Source organism: Embiotoca jacksoni, unplaced genomic scaffold, assembly GCF_022577435.1.
Source record: "Embiotoca jacksoni isolate LCO1_2020_lvr unplaced genomic scaffold, fEmbJac1.0.p SCAF_4, whole genome shotgun sequence".
In the NCBI taxonomy this organism is placed as follows: Eukaryota; Metazoa; Chordata; class Actinopteri; family Embiotocidae; genus Embiotoca; species Embiotoca jacksoni.
In genome coordinates, this window is record NW_027185392.1 from 21,695,258 (window position 1) to 21,711,841 (window position 16,584).

Genomic DNA, 16,584 nt, shown 5'->3' on the forward strand with positions numbered 1-16,584 from the left:
AAGCTATATACTTATGAATATGTACGTATTTATTTTACTGTTTTTGGATCTTCAGGTAAGCCAATCAATTTGTCTTTGCGTTTCTGGTTGGTTTTTCTTTAATTTTCTTTTTTTCTTCTGAGTGAAAGACTGTCAACAACATGATAAAAGAAGAAAAAAAATGTCGAACAGCAACTACTCTAACCTCACTTAGTGGACGCCGCATAGCGCACCATTTTGTTTCAGGATGATGCATGATGCGGTGGGCTACCAGGAAAAAAAGAACCATAATGTATATGATTGCCATTCTCCTCTTTGCAGAGAGGTTTCTTCTGTTTCATATTCTGTCACGCTGCATATCTGGTTGTCATTTATACCTCAGGTCCGACCACTTCAAAGCAGCTGATTGTATATTAGAAACACACACACAAGAAGAATCAGGATTTTTAGTACGGCTCGTTTCCAGATTTTTAGATGTAACCAACAGAAGCAGATTTTGAATAATTGTTGTTTCTTGTTGTGGTTGTTCGTACTGTTGTTATTCTGATTGCATTTTATTTTTCTTTGCTTTCGTATAAACAAAAAAGACAAATTCTTTAAAAGCCAGAAGCCAGGTTTCCATGAATACAATGCTGTATTCTCTCTAGCACATACAGCCGTGGAAGAGCAGAACGCACACACACCAATAGAGACATGATGCACCTGCAGCAACACACACTCTCCCTCTTCATCAGGTAGCCACACTTTGTGTGGGCGGATTATATGTATAATTATGAAGCTGGAGTCTGCTGTGTCTCTTTTAGAAGCAGGTGGGTGTGTTTTGTCCACAACCTGCAGAACATCAGCCCTGCTGGCTGATTTTGATCTGGCACACTGGGACACTGCAGGCACTGCCTCTGTGAAAATCAGTTTTGTTTCTTACTTTTCAACAAAGGCTCCTTTTTATTTCTTTTTTTTATATAAGCCTCTCGATATTTCTGTTAAAGAAAAAAAAAAATCCTCCTTGCAGTCTTTCTGTTATAAGGGACCAGTCTGTGATGCTCTTTACATTCCTGCTGTTTATTATCATTCAACTTTCTCCTTTCTACCCATCTATGATGCTGTAAGTGGCTGCCCTGAATTTCCACAACCACTGCAGTATGGGCAGGAATTTGTTGTATTCGGCTGTGTTAACTGTGGATGGAGACACATAGAGTTCGAACAACTGTGAAGCTAAGGCTGCACTCATTATTGGTTGGATGTGGAAAATCAAAAGTCACACATGCTTTTACAAGCATTGTATTAAGCAAAGTGAGAAAAACTTGAAGTGTTTTGTCCTTGTTACAGTAAACCATGTAATTCATAATTGGTTCTGTTTGAACAGATATTTTCTTGATTTAAAAAAAAAAAATGAAATTTTCATTTTAAAACCTGTAAGAAATGGAACAAAAGTAAGACACTTAAAGATCTTTCCGTTAAGAAAAAATGAACATTCCTCCCATATTGTCCTGTACTTGCATTGCATGCTGGTCCTTCATGGCCATTGTGACTTTGTTTGAATTATCCCCTAAAAGAAACAAACAATACTGTAAGCTAAGAAAAAAAAACATCTGCAGGATTGCAAAAAACATCACCAATGGACCAAAGTTAATCCTAGTTAATGGTTCAGGACTTGGTTTAAATCCCTGTCTCAGAAACTGCCTGCTCTGTTTCAGGATGATTTTTTTCTTTTGAATTCATATCAAAAAAATCAAGTCTCTCTCTTGCAACAAGATCTATTTAACTTTAGAAAATAAGAATCAGCACGTCGACGAAGAGTTTAAATTCTTCGCCGTGCTGTATTTTTTTCCTCCACACATTTTTCAAAGCGCCGCTAACAGAGCTGTTAAAATGTGCATCTCCTCTGTCATGGAGTGTGATGCCAAGTGTTATAAATGTCAAAGCATTTGTGAAGATGTGACAAGCAGTCAGTCAATAGCAGTCTGTCTTCAAAAGCAGGGCTGAGTACAGATGAGGCCAGACACACCTCTTGAGCAACACTGATTTGCCACAATCAACACAACAGATACCTTCACTCCCTTTCGTTATAATTTACCATGTAAGAAATTTGAGTTTGATGATTTGGAGGAAATCTAAATTCTAATATCCGAAACCAGAGTGAAAAAATTCCCCTCCAGAGATAAAATTATTTGTGTTAAAAGATGATGGCTTGAGACAATTTTATGTTACAATACAGAAAAGATGAGAGAACACAGTGTATGTATTTGTCAAGTAAAGCTTTAAAACTATAAAACAGACACATTTTCAGACATATTTTGAGTATTTTTATGGGGGCACTCTTCAGTTGCTAAACGCAGCCTGGTTACCATCTTGGCTCATTTATCAACTATTTGGACGATACTAACTCATGGTGTCTCCAACAATAAGTGATTAGGAATTTGTTCTTGAATCAGTGGAATCAAGAGTGCCTTTTGAAGACTCTAACGCAACCTCATATCTAATCTGTAAAAGTTTTTTTTTTTTTAATCATGTATGGGTGTATTGGGTATTGCAGTTTAACCACCCTGGTGAAATTACGGAGCGATTACTTCATAACAACATTCTTCTGTTCAGAGAAAAATGTCATGTGAGATACAGGTCAAATTTGTCATCTTAAATTCCCAGCCCCTCTTCTTCCCCCATTCCATGATTATATTGCACTGTGAAAGGCTCGCAGGAAAACATTTTCTCACACTGTCTGTTCTCGCCCGCGGTGCTGGCGTGCGTCTCACCCCTCCGCCTCGTCAGAAAACCTCCTTACAGATGGCAGCCAGACAGATCGTCAGATAGACACGGCGGTCTGAGGAGGTGGATGGGAGACTAAGTGAAGCAGAGAAGAATAAAGGCCGCTGAAGGTCGCTATACCCGCCCCCACGCCACAGTTAAACATCAGGCTTTCAATGGACCGATGCTGAAATTCACTTCCCAACCAAACGCTACTTTGGCACAGTTTCTTCGATTAAAGGTGCCCATGTTGATCTGAAACTCCACTTAGAGAGAGGGACGGAAATACTAGACCTCATGCAGGTTAAAATAGGAAATGATGAACATACAAGCCAGGCTTGTGTAAAGGAAATCTAAGGTGCCCTAGTGTGTTGCCATGACAATCTTGCAGCATTGTTCCCATCTGGAGGTGTGTCTGGCCCTTTAGAGCCACCTACATGGACCAGTTGGTCTCAGTTGCTCTGAACTCAGATCCTGCTCTCCTAACGCTGGTTTATCTCCTGCGATTGTACAGAGTGTAAAGGTTTTGGGTTCCGTTTGTATAATTTAGCAAAACTTATTATACCTTGTTGCAAACATACCAGTCCTAATGTGTAGATGCTGCTACTAATATTGTCCATTCAGGTTTTTGTTCAGTATATTTTAGGTGAAGACACTGTACTACGGAATATATTGTCCAACACTGACGAAAAACTAGGTCTCTTCTTGTGTCTTCTTTCCCTTTGTTATACATCTGGCAAGTTTTTACAACACTTTTTCTTATTCATCTTGCTCTCGTCTGTATCCTCATGAGAGCACCTGTGAGCATATATTTGTCCTTCTCTTGGCTTGTCTTTGAGATGGTCTCTGTTCTTTCTGCTACCTCAGTCTGTCACGAGGACTTGTCTGTTGGGATCTTTTCAGGTGCCGAAAAGTCAGTCAGTTGCATAAAGCTGATTTGAAAATTCAAGCATATTCTGCCTGTTAAGTACCATTACAGCATTTTATAGCATTCCTGGGCCTTACAACTTTTTGAGGTCAGGTTGACTGGTTCGGAGGGGTTTTGATTGAAGTTAAACGCTGCAAAGATGATTAATCAGGCCTCGGGCCTCCCACTGGCGGTTCTCAAAGATGGTATCCTCTGATTGTTCGCTGACCGTTGCAATCTCCTCTCTCCTCTCAGAAATGTGTCAGATCTTGATTGTCCTGTCACTCAAAAGTGTGAAGTTGCCAGAGATGCACTGTGATGCTGGTGCATTGCTGCATGTGGCGGGGTAGGGTCACACATCCCCCTTCACCACTTCTGTAAACGTTGTTTGATTTTATTGTCACTTTCTTTGATGAAAAGTCATAAACCCCTTCCTTCCCTTCACCTTTGGCCCCCAACTATGTGTCATCCTCTCAGCATCTTTGGTCAGTGGAGCGTGAGCGCTGCGGGGCTGACAGACCCTCATTTATCCCAGGAGAGATGGGGTGTTCCTGGGCAGCTCCAGGTCCTTCACTTCTCATCAGGCCTCCTCATAAACCAAACTGCTGCCTCTCCGTGTCGTACCCACTAGCCAGAGGCCTCTATTTTTAATTGTATTATATCTTTTCACAGAGGCTTTGCTATGCTCTCGTCTGATGAGGAACTTGCAGATTATTTTAGACAGGGCTTGAGGTTCTTTCAGCAACAAGGGGGTTATTATCCTCTGCAATATTCAGTCTTTTTAGAGGGGAAAAAAAAAACCCACTGACATACCACATATAGAGTATGTTTGGCAGTTCATGAACTCTCTCCAGTATTTTAAAGGTTTGGCCATTAATGTTGTATGATCACTCTGATTTTCTGTTCAGGCTAACGGGCTCAGCCTTGACTTTTGGTTTCTGTGTTAAAAAACAGAAAAATAACACAAAAAAATCAGCTGTTGAGCGGGGTTGTGTTTTGTTGAAATTGACAGTGTATTTCTGTGATCCCTTTGTAGCTACATCTCGCCGTCTCTCGCTGTCTTTGACGACCATGCACCTTCTCTATAACCTTTGAGTTGTGAAGTCTACACTACATGCAGATAACCACATCAGCCAGTGTATTTATAGTCAAGCTGAAGAGCAACACTAGCTCATGAGTATGATCGATAGTCAGGTCAGACAGACCGGCACTTGCTGAGCGGATATTGGAGTTGAGTCCTCAGACAGGAAGTTTGGCAGGTGAGATAAATATTCTCAAATAGAACGGAAGATTAAATGTCATGTAGACAGTTCCTACAGTAGGAACTTTTATGTGGGAGACCTCACACTCATCTGGCTGAAGCTGACTCATGAAAGCAAGAACATTACTTAAAAGGGTAATTGAAAAGCCTTTTTCATTGTTTTTGACTGATTCTGTACATAATTTTCAGCCAAATACTTTTTCAGTGCTTTATAAACAGCAAGGATTGTAAATCTGAATAACTCTTAGCAGGGGAGGCTCATGCAGAGCTCACTTAATGACCCACCTCATTGGTCCTCTAGAGATCGAACTCACAAGACTTACACTGTTGCCTTCCCAAATGTCATAAATAAGGAACGCTGCTCACTAAAAACAGATAGGAGAGCTTTGACTGAATCCACATAGGGAAAAGTAACGCTGAGTGTTTATTCTTTCTTTCAGTCTTTGATGACGTTTTCCATCTTGGTGTGTTTTGGTGTGCAAAAATGTAAAGAAAAAAAACTTACAACACAGAATACCTCAGAAAAGAAATCCATGTAACCTTGACAACCTCTGTATATTGTCAGATCCTGTCCATCACCACTTATCCTCTTGGCACTTTCATCTTCCGTCCTTTCTCTTTGATTTGTCTTTTGCCATGCAGTGCGTAGCACCCAGTGGAGGTTCCATAGCTTTTTACTCCAACTTGTGAACATTCTTGGTCTCAAACCTTTCGCAGCCCACTTGGCGTTCCCCAGATGTTTTCAATACAATTGAATATATTGCTACTTCCTAACAGCTCGAATAGATTCTCAGAAAGTATTCTTTGAATTCCTGCAAGAAAATAGGGCTTCATCAAAACAAAAAAAATCTCCTGTCTTTTGTTTTTAAAAGTGGGTTTGGGGAAAGAATGATGGCCAAAATGTGTAACACTTGAAACTACACATTCCCCACCTTGTTCCTTTTGCATACCTCTTTATCTACTTATTTACTCTTTATTGTTGTTAAAAAACTGAATGTAAAAAAACGCAAACACAACTAACCTCTAATTTAACTATACATATTTAAGAATAAAATACTCTATATGTGCACATAGATATACCTATACAAACCCCACACAGTCACAAACACAAATGCATATGTATATAAAAATCTTTAATGTCATATACTTTTATCTTGAAAAGGAAGAGGATGAGCCTTTTCCATTGATGATTCAGGGAAACAATACAGAAGTCCAGTGCAGTATGTTAGGTGAAATCACTCCCACTCTGTCGCTTTTGGTGTTAGTTTTCTTACTCTGTCTTGCTTGTTATTTCCCCATGATGTAGCATAGGGCAAAGGGGCAGGGCGACTTGAGTTTTTTGTTAACAGAAGAAGTAGTGTAACTAGGCTCTTGTGTAGTTGTAGTCTTTTCAAGCCTGATTCTGTGAAATGGGGACGGGGGTGTGGGGTGGGTGGTTTGGTCGGTGGGTGGGTAGGTGGGTGGTTGGGGAGGTTTTCTAGTGCGGACCCTGTAAAGACAGTATATTTATGAAGATGACTTGGATGCGAAAGTCTCATCGGGGAGGTTGAAGGGCTGGGGATAGGGTGTCTTTCGGATGGTTGTATATAGAACTGCTTTACCCATCAACCCTTACCTGCCTTTTTCACAGGTAGGGTGGGACTGTATACTGAAGGCACTGAGGAGTAACAGTTTGTGTGTTTTTATGTCTTGAAAAGTAAAGACTGTTTTAAATGAAGGAAGTGGAGGGGTTCTCTACCCCGCAGACAGTGAAGTCTCCCTTGTGCTTTGCTGGGAGTGAAAGACGGTTTCATGGTGACCCTCTTGGTATTTTTGCATGCTGGTGTACATACCCCTGTATCAGTCCTTTTGTGTGAAGAGGCTGGTTAATCCAAAAGCGCTTTCCCATTTTTTTTATTTTTTTTTTAATTTTTTTTTTGTATTAATCTGATGTTGTCCGCAGGACAAATTCTGATGTTTTGAATATAAAATATTGCCCCTAAGAAAAAAAAATCCCTTTCCTAAGAAGGAGGTGCACCTAAGGTGTTTGTTTGTCACTGCAACAGCTTTCGTAGTGGTTTTTGGCTAATGCTCTTTTGCAATCATTTGTTTTCTTGTGTAACAAAATAAAAAAGTATGTATGACTGTGAAGGTGTGTGGCTGTGTAAGAAATAATGTGACAAGCTTGCTCTGTTTGATTTTCATTTTCCTCTTTTTTTTCCTTCAACCATATTTTAGCTTCAGAACTGTTTTTAGGAACATTAATCTACTTGTGCTCTTATGGCAACTCAATAGATCAGAACGTATCCTGGCTGTCTCTAGGAAAAGATGCCTCTCTCTGGGATCCTAAAAGACCCAAATTACATTACCCAGACACCCTCAGGGACCCCAGACAACACTGCTCTCACTCTTATTCAGGTACTTTATCTACACTGAGGCCTAGCAGTGATCAGCCTATATGGTTTATTTTCATTAGATAAACAGCCAAAATCATGAAAGATAGGAAGCAGTTTTTCTTGCCCTCAGAGTTTTGTGTTCTACTCAAGGAATTACTTCTTATTTTCTATCCTTTAGCTGTCTTATCTAAATTTTGTCAGTCTCAAATATTTTTTGTTTTGACTATCAATCTTCTCCGTTTCTTTTTAAGTTTGTGCCGATGTCATGGATTCTGGAAGTCTCCTGTAGATTTTAGAGTCAGTTTTTCATTAAAAAGTAGGCATGCAAAAGCATTTATTTATTGGCCTGGTCTGGAGAATAGGATTGTATTATGGATGTTGTACCCTTTACAACAGTCACATCAGTAATTTTTTTGGTGAGAAATCTTTAAAAAAAAAATAGGTTGTATTTCATGTTGTAAGAGCTCTTAAGATTACTTTTTACATTCCTGATGTTGGTTTTGGTAGTAACCTGATCTTGTTGTGATAGACATAGCTCTGATTGGTTTGAAAACGGCTTGTGATATTTTGGGTAGATGTAAGAAGTGTAGTCCAGGGGTTTGGATTGAACAACAAACCCCTTCTTTTCTTTGGTCTTGATTTTTGTCCTGCTGAGGTTTCTAACGTTTCATAATCTCACCTCGGTTCTTAACGGGTGGCTGGACGCCCTGCGGCAGGGCCTGCTGGGCTTTTTTCCTGTTTTCCACTGAGACTTTTTTTTGGGTTTGACGATATACCTCATTCCTTCAGTTCAGCGGGCCCTCAGGGGCGCTGTGCCGATGCTCAGGACGCTCAAGCCCCCTTTCACGGTTTGGTCCGACCTGGACTGTCCTCTTACAAACACATATAAACACACATGCATACACCTACGCACTTACACACAGGTTCTCCAAATACCCCAGTGGACCTCATTTTTAAATATCTACTGTTTACAGTTTGACAAAAAAATTGTATAATTTAAAAAATATTTTTCTCATATTGTAGTTTTATTTATGTACAATATTTTTTTTTTTTTTTCGTCTTATTTTGTACCTTGTGAATTGGACTTTTATTCTTCTAGACTTATATTATTGATGTCCATGTAAATGAGCACTTAACAAGGATCACAATAATTTGTTTTAGTTTGATTGACACACGGTTTTATTTTGTATTTTCTCTCCCTGTTTTGAATGCAAAATCAGATTTTCTGTTTGGGCTAATGAATAATGAATTGTTTCATAATGTCTGTGATTTTTTTTGGACAAAAAGATGAAAGATGATTATTTGATTTCCTACGTTTCTTTTTTTAAACTTCATTTTGCATTGAACATCAGGCGACGCTGATTAGATCTGTCTTTGTGCATGTGTAAAATATTTTACTGGTTATGTTATATTCAATTTGGTAAAAAAAAATTAAAAAAAATAAAATTGACATTTTTGCCACACATTTCAGCTGTAATGTTGTGTAAGGTAGTATTCACTGGATGCTAGAACCTTCTTTTCAAAACCACTATTCTTCTAATAAATTTTGTTGTGAAAATAACGTCTTGTTTGAGATCTGTTCTCGCTTGTATAACTTCCTGCTTCTATTATATGAACACTCTAAAGCTGCATGTGAGGGTTTACAGAGTGTATACTAATAAGAGGGGCCAGACCCAATATTGACCCCTGACCAAAGTACCACAGTACTAACAAATTCCACTCATCACAATGTAGAAAAAAAAAACAATTCATGCAAGTTAAGTGAAAGTTAGTGCCATCCGACCTCTGCAGCTCATCCAGAATGCCGCAGCTCGACTGGTCTTTAACCTCTTAAATTCACTCCCACTACTCCGCTCCTCCTCCTCTGCTCCCTTCACTGGTTACCAGTAGCTGCCCGCATCCATTTCCAAACATTGGTACTTGCGTACCGTGCTGTGAACAGATCGGGTCCAGTCTACATCCAGGACATGGTCCAACCCTACATCCCAGCCCGCTCCCTCCGCTCTGCATCGGCCAATCGGCTTGTTGCTCCTCACTGAGCTAAACACTACAAAATCACGACTGTTTGCCGTCCTGGCTCCTAAATGGTGGAATGAGCTCCCCAACGACATCAGGACAGCAGGAAGTCTGTACATCTTCCGCCGCAAACTAAAAACACACCTCTTTTGACTTTACCTTGAATAGGTAGCACTTTAGTAGCGCTTAAAATGGCACTTACTGATGGCACTTTGTAGTTTGGCTTTCTTGATGAAAATTGTACTTTCTTGATTCTTGTTGTTCTGGGTCTGAAACCTCATGGTTGAAATGCACTTATTGTAAGTCGTTTTGGATAAAAGCGTCAGCTAAATGAAATGTAATGTAAAGACCTGGATCCCGAAGCGTGGACCCAGTCAGAGTGGTAAGTTATTGATTCATTAACACAAAAACTTTGCATGAGAACGTAGAGTAATGGCTGACAGTGAACTTTAGATCCATGTTTTACTCTGTCCACAGTCTGAGATAAATAGGCCTGTTACTTTACTGTAAAGTCAAATTTTAAAACCTTGGGCTCTATCTTACACATTGTGTGTATTTTCACAAAGCATACAATTACATTCTCTAGTTTCACACCACCACCACGGTAGTCATTTCCCCGTCCAGATCACGCTGTTTACAGTAAAAAGCAAATGTACCGGCACCAATCTGAGCGGCCATTGATGTGTTAGGCTCAAAACCAGCAGTGTTCAGGCACTTTGCTGGCGCATAGTGATCCTGAAGCTATGACAACTGATTGTGTGATTGACCAACATAAACCTTTTCTTCAGTCAGCGGCGCAGTGTTTTTTACTGTTATTCTCAGGCTGCAATGTTATGATGATAATTTGCACCCACAACGGTGGGTGTTACGCACACACATGGACACGCAACAGCTCACAAACCAAAAAGAGAAAAAGATCACAATGTGAAATATTATTATTGTGCACTGCTCCATCAGATCTGTTTCCTCTGCAGAGAAGCATTCTTTCCAGCTACTTGGCCATTAGACAGCCATCTGCTAAGATGCAAACTCACCTGGCTTTTAAATAGAATGGGGTTGACACTGATTAGTTTCAGGGATGGGCATCTTAAGCAAAATTACTATTCAGTATCTGGAAACTATTTGACTATTGTTCAAACATATCCCACACCACCACGGCACACATGCAAGCAAAGACAGAGAGAGAGAGAAACCCATTCATGCCACTAACTTTAAAAAAAAAATGCCATTAAACTTAGAAAACCCTTTTTTTTTTTAACTTTGATTAAGAAGGTTGTTGTTTTCTCTGCAAACATGAACATGAACACTAACATGAAACAAACTTTGTCTGGTGACAAAGCAAGCCATTTCTCCTGTTTGCATCTAATCTCACTGTGCCAGATATGATTTAATGGCACCTGGTAGTCATGTTTTCTTCTTCTTTTGTTGCTTAGCGGCGGTTGGAAAAAAGCTTTAATGTGCATTATTACCATTAATAAATTAGGACCCATCCCTAATTGGTTTATTTTATGTTATGCCCAAAACACACCTATGATTAATCAAGACACGAAGCACCACTCGTTAAAACCCTGTGCTCAGATTACCATTTAACTAGCAACAATGGTTCTGGACACCCCTTCCCCAAATACACCTGACATGCTCTAGAAATTGTGTGCTTCGAATTTAGCCCTGTCATTTTGACCAGATTAAAAGGCTATTTGTTAGCAGTCAAAAACTAAATATGTTATCAGGCATCGCTTTTAAAAAAAAAGTCAAGCTCAAACAAATGTATTCTTACTTCATTCAAATTAGGCTACTTGGGTTGCAAACAGGGCGATGATGCCCTCTTTACATGTTGACTTATAAAACGCTCCTCTTCCTGCCCTCTGCTGCAATGCACACAGTCTTATTTTCTGTTTACTGTCACATTTAAAATCTCTTCTTGTGTCACCGGGTTTCACTTCAGTGTATTCTAGCCAGTAGTGTTTAGGTATACTTCAACCAATGAGATTATTTCGAACAGCAGACTAGCTCTGCCTCTAAGGAACTAAAACTCCAATTGAACCTTTATTCTCTCTCCAGTTCACCTCTCATTCTGCTCTCTAAATTCCTCTCTCTCTCACTCTCTTTCACTCTGGTTTTCTCTGCTGCAGGGCATGAGGAAAGAAGCCTCTGCGGTAGAGGGAGGCAGAAAAAGACAAATAACTTTTCAGGGCACAGGAAGTAGGTCATCCTCCTATCAAATATTTATTTCTCACACTGTGCCTAAGGCTCAAAAAGGGCTCCCTCTTTAAATACTCTATCTATGTGTGTGTATATGTGTGCGTGCAGTGTGTGCATGTGTGTGTAGTCCTACTTTGCTCATTTGCACATATATGTGTCTAACTGAATAAGTACACATCTGTGATGTGAATATTTGGAGGTTCCGCTCTTTTTGGGAGATCTGACCTCATTTTTTTCATCCAGTCTTCTTTTTCATTAAACAGATATTAAGCTTTACACCACCACACCATGCATCTACATTCATTTTTGATAAATTTCGCAATGCATGGGGAATTAAGTGCTCCAAATTGGGGAAATTAAATTGAAAATAGGGGTTAATATCTAACCTGCAGGGGGGGTTGTTGTATTCTATGGCTTTCGTCTGCAGACACAAAGCGTACAGTAGAATTCTAATTTTATACGTGACATTTTGATGCATCTTCTATCCTGAAAAGTATCACAAAATGCAGATATACTTGAGCGCCTACTTTCTCCCTACAGCAAAGGTCTCCAACCAGTAGCTCGCCAGCTACTGGTTGAGTATGTGTGTGCTGAGTATCAGTTTGTTATAAGATTACCTTATTCAGCTGGTTAGGTGGAGCTCAGCTATGTGAATAATGTTACTGCATTGTTACTGCATTTTGTTAAAATAGCTCTCAGAGGGAAAACGGTTGCAGACCTCTGTTCTACAGCAATAAATCTCCCCAAAGAGCTACAATGCAATTTCTCAAAATAATGACAAACATGTCTTCATTTCTTAATGAAGACATAGCAGTCTGCTGTTGCACACATGTAGTCAACGGTCACGTCAAAACCAAGGCATGTGCACTTCTACTTAAATCTGTAGTGTAAAAATCCTTAATCTGATATGTGTTTGATTTGTGAGAAAGCAACATCAGTCTAAAATCTCAAAACAAATTAACAAAGTTTATTTTACCAGCTTTGTTTTATTAAGATTACAGCATTTTCTTGATTAAAAGAAGCATACAAATATGTGAGCTATAGAAATAATGTTTTTATTCAGATCAACATTAAAGACTTTCCTGAAGAAAGAGTAACACAATTATTTGTGTTAAATTATTTTGCAACAACTTTGATAATTGAGAAATAGGTTATTTTTTTACCAATTAAAAATTGTTTTTGAAAACTTGTTCTTAAATATACATAGTTATAAAGTAACATTTTGGGGTTATTGACTTTTATTAAGACAAAACAGTGAATCAACGATGCTACCAGTGATTATATTCGTAAGTTGAGGCTAGTATTTGCAAACATTTACAAATACAAGAAGCATAACTTGAAACATGAATGTTTGAAGCATTTGACTTTTTTACATCTATTGATCTATTAATAACAAATGAAACTACAATATGTGAGAAGACAGTTAAAAATGGCCATCACAATTTCTTATTTTAATTTTTCAAGATTTCTGGTTTTCTCTGACTATCGGTCTGAAATATACTGAAATATATTTATTTTACACTAATGTTTTGTTTTTAAGTTACAAACAATTGTATTGAATTGTCAAGATTATTGTCTATTCATTTTATTTTGATGAATAATGAATTATTTGGCACATTTTTTTTTTTTCTGTACTATGGCTGACAGGATACTGGAGAGAAGAAGCAGATATTTCATTTGTAGCATTTAAACTGCTTTCTATTGTGAGATGATGGAGCAGAAGTGCGGCAGTAGCAACCTTGTAATAAAAAACTTTAATAGCTGCTATTGTGCCCTCTAGTCTAGGCCATCACTGAAATGTGAAGTAAGGAAATGTACAAGTACAAACATTTGATACCACTCCTCCTTCCAACCTTCACTCCCGAGACGTGAATGCATTTTCATCCACTGGGTCTGTTTTTCATATAGACTGACTGCTGTGAAAATGTCACAGGCCCCATCAGAAAGCCCCTCCTGCTGTGGTGTGTGGTGGTTTGGCCCAGCAAGGCTCCCCATTACTGATTAATGGAACCACATCAGCTCCATTCAATTAAAACTCAGCGCCAGCCCCATGCGGCCATCTCCCCAGGCTTGTCTGAGCTGCGTTTTGCTGCGACATGCCGAGGTCGCCGGCTACTAACAAGCTCCAATACAGAAACTAAAGTGTAGTAGAGGGTGAAGCACCATCACTCACATTACTGTTAACTTATTTTTTCGACCATGTGTCGGACCCTCGTTTTGAATGGTGTTTTATGCCTGGTCTGCAGTACTTTGACTTTTCAATGGTTATGAAAGACAAAATACAAATAAACTTGACTTTTGCCCATGAGATGAATTAATAATATCGTGCTCCAGAGGCCATTGCAGGTCCACAAATAATTCCTCAATTAGTTAATTAACAAAAAGTTAATAATGCAAAAGAAATTCAGGAAAAAAATCTTTACATTCTCAATGCTTTGTCTGCTTTTCTCTCTATTTTCATCATAATGTGAATATACTGTATTTGGGTTTTACAATGATGACTGGATAAAACAATTTTAAGACTTCACCGTCGGCTCTGGGCATGCGATTACATGATCTTTTCACGCAAATATTACACTGGTCATTTCTACGTTTGACTACAGTGACTGAGGATTAGGTGAGGTTTATTTAAGAGATAGGGCAGAGTACTGAACTTTGATCCTTTCATGGCACTGGCTAAATTGTTTGGATTTTATTGCGAATCATAAGATGCTGTTTCATTTGATATCAAATGTTGATATCAAAGGAGTAAATCTCATCAGCATGACATTAGGCTTTCATTCTCTGTGTACCAAATGGTGATCTAAGACCTTGCCAACTTTCTCTTCTTTTTCATTTTCATAATCTATCGATTCATGGATTTTCCTTGATCAGGAGAGCTGAGGAAATTGTCTCAGTTCATATCAGTAGATTTCTCATGAGACTCTTCAGCAATACTATCAGGACTAGTGAAAAACTGACTCCCATTTCTGGAATTTAAATTCCAAACCAAATTGGTTTGATCCTGTATATGAAAATGACTAAAGGTGAAAATGTACACTGATGAATGTACACCACTATTCAATAGTGTCCGTTTAACTCAGAGTTCAGTTAAAAGTCCTTCTTTTTTGTGGCCTTTCTGGCAATTCTCTCCCTTTCGGCAACCCTGACTCTTAAAAAGGATGGAGACCCACAATCTAAAGAGGCTCCTCTCTTCTCCTCTCTGTGACAAACATGAGCCAGCATCACCAGGCTAACAGCCCCAATACCCTACAGCCCACTTGTCTCTGGTATGTCTGATGTAGCCTTGTGCTGCTTTTGTTGTTTTATTGTACCTGGTGAAAAAAGAAAAAACCTCATTCTTAACTCATTCTTACAAATTGCATGTGGGGGTGATACAAAGAATGCACTTACCTTCCTACCAGATCCTAGAATGAGGTAAAGTAATAATATTTGGCTGTCTGCAGCTGATACAGCTTCACTGCACTGCTTGTGCACTTTACCATACCCCTGCCAATATCAGTGGCACCGCACTTTATTTGATATTTAATTCAACAATGATTTCTTTGAGCCCAAACCAGGATCTTTTCCTTAACGAGAGACATCTTATTTTTAAGCAAGACAAAACGTGACACTGACTTAATGTCCGATAGTGATCTGATGGATGTATTTTACGCTTTTGTGTGATACCAGGTTGGTTCACAATTTATTTCTGTTGTTCCAAAAAAGCCAATGTTTTTTTTTATATTTTCAAAAGTATTATTAACAGAGAAACCTTTCAATGACATATGTAAAAAAAAAAAATTAAAATTAAAAAAAAAAAAAAAACACGATGAAAGAGAAAACCATGACATAAAACTGAATACAGAAAATGTAAGCCTTCCTTTTCCATGTGGTTCTTTCAATCTGCTTCAGTGTAGGAAGAGAAATGAGGACAAAACAACTTTAGTCTGCAGCCTTCATAACTGTACACAGTGAGACTGAAACACATCCAGATACCTGACAACCTCCATCAAACCTCTGATTGCATACCTCCAGCTCCTCTGCAATGTGTCCATGACACACACCAAAAAAATTCTCTTTATTTTCAGAACTAAATGAAAATATCTCAATCGCAGCTTAATTTGACACTGAAGAATGAGAGAGCAAGTGTTCAACAAGGTCACATCTAATTGAAATTGATTGAAACACGGTTCTATAGGGGACTGATATACCAATCTTTTTAGTATTACTCTTTCTTTCTCTTTTCTGTAACAGGAACTCCTCCCAGGTCACCTTGGTAGTTTCGACTCCTTCTTTTAGCTACTGCCTGAAATATTCAGTTTGCCTCTGGCGGTTTCAACCCCCTTCCCCCACCTTTTTTCAGCTTTCACTCAACCCCCCAACCTTCTTTCCCAACTTCTTTTCTCCTACACCCTTCTTTCTTCTGTTCATCCTCTTACTTTTACTTTACATCCCTTATAATTTTGTTTGCCTTCATCTCCACCTTCTTCTTATTCCTCTCTTTTTCCTTGTGTTTCTGTGTGTGTGTGTGTGTGTGTGTGTGTGTGTGTGTGTGTGTGTGTGTGTGTGTGTGTGTGTGTGTGTGTGTGTGTGTGTGTGTGTGTGTGTGTGTGTGTGTGTGTATGTGGATCCAATTCCAATGAGCACCTGGAGACCACTAACCATGATCATATCAATAAAAGGACATCTGCTCTATAACAAAAAAGACCGGCATAGGAGAAGAGGAGAGGAGGAAAAGATGAGTCGGTGTGTATATGTGGATGGAGAGAGTAAAAGGTAAAAGAGGTGGAGGAGAAGAAGGGAGGTGGGAATTGAACAAAGAAGAGGGCATAGGGAAATCAGAGGGGATGATAGAGGAGGTGAGATATGAAGAAAAGATAGCAGGAGATAACTAAAAGAAAGGAGATGGAGAGTGTGTTGTGGAGAAGAACAGAGGAGAGAAGGGAAGGGAAAGTGAGTGATGAACTAGAGAAAAGAGTTGGAAAGAAGGATGAAAAAGGATAGAAAGAGGTGGCAGGCATGGAATACATGAGAATTTGAATTATTTTATTGTCATTGTACTGGCATACCATCTATCTATCCATCTACCTATCTACCTATCTACCTATCTATCTGTCTAT